This window comes from Panthera pardus, unplaced genomic scaffold (assembly GCF_024362965.1).
Source record: "Panthera pardus isolate Hobbes unplaced genomic scaffold, ASM2436296v1 HiC_scaffold_1, whole genome shotgun sequence".
NCBI classification, from domain to species: Eukaryota; Metazoa; Chordata; class Mammalia; order Carnivora; family Felidae; genus Panthera; species Panthera pardus.
In genome coordinates, this window is record NW_026526654.1 from 69,861,571 (window position 1) to 69,863,094 (window position 1,524).

Genomic DNA, 1,524 nt, shown 5'->3' on the forward strand with positions numbered 1-1,524 from the left:
GGGGGGGGGGGGCGGGGTGGTGAGGGGAGAGGGAGAAGAGAAAAAAATAAAACCTATAAAGCCTGTAAAACAAGCAATGACTGATAATTGTTTCTGCAGCACTTATACACTGTAGAAGAATGCCAGGCTGTAATATACATTTTTATAGTACTTTCTGGGGAGGAAGAAATTGGGTGGCAAATATGTAATTTATATTTGCCAGCAGTTTTGATGATAAATACCACACACACCTTCCTGTTCCAGAATATTGTACAGGAATTTTCAACATCATCCAGTTTTCCTTTATTTTATACCTAGACACCTCATGGTGTTACTTATTTAATAAATCCTTTAACAATGCAGTTCTGATATTCTATAACTTGCTAGGAGGACTGCTGGGTCATATATCTGAATTATTGCTTCTGGTTCACCCAACACCAGAACAGTCTACCAACACAATGTGTCCCTAAAATTCTCCATCTACTCTGGAGTATGTTCCAACTTTTTAAAATAAAACTTGGGTCTGACTAGTACACGAGTGAGACCTGCTGTGCCTTATAGCACAAGCTCTAGCCTTTTCTCTTTAAAAAAAAAAAAAAAAGTTCTTTTAATTGTTGTCGCTTAACATAGCTCTTTGCCCTTCTCAGGCCGACTGATCTGAGTGAAGTGTACTGCCCAGGCTAGTAAGGCATCAACTTATAAATAGCGCTTACCGCGCTGAGTCACCAAAACCCCGAGTTTCCCCAAATAGCTTATAACGACTGCAGGAATCATAGCCCCCCGGAGTGGTGACTGACTCCCACCACACACCCGCAGGACTTTAGGCCCGCGCCTCTGAGTGGGTCCACAGCCACCAGGCGCCCCGTGAACGCGGGCAAGACCGCCAAATTCCCAACCGAGAGTCGAGTGTTGGACCTCGCGCGCACTAGGACGGCGCTCTTGGGACGCAGAGGGACTTGGCCTTGACTGCTCCGGGGCCGCCCCGCCCCCTCCGGAGCTAGGAGCCGCGGGGGGCCGGCACCAGCCTCCGCCCAGCGCCACCCGCTCACACAATGGGACGTGTCGGGAGGGGGTGGCCACGGCTCCCGCTCTGGTCCCAGGCCCGGCTCTTTGGATTGCTGGGGAAGCAGCGACGCGCTAGGGCAGTGAGGAAAACCCCTGTCCACCCTCCGCCCCCTCCCACGCTTCGAAATGGCTACAGCCGCAGTTACTGGGGGCTGGAGAAAAAGAGATGGGGGAGGGAGCGGAAGTGCCACCCCCTGCAGTCAGAGGATGGTGACGTCACCCCTACAGTCAGCCTGTAGCGGGGGCGTCTGCCCGTCACGTGGTGCAGCCCCCCCTCCCCGCCGAATCCCGCGCGCGCTTCCCTCCCCCAGCTCCGACTCCCACCTCTCCCCCGCCCCTTCTCCCCAACTTTCACCCTCCCAGCTCCAGCACTGCTGTCAACAGCGCCAGCTCCGCCCCCTCCCCCGCGCCCAGAGTAACCGCCACGGCGGCGCGGCGGGCGCTCGCGCACAGGTCCTGGGCTCCTCGGAAGGAGAGCGT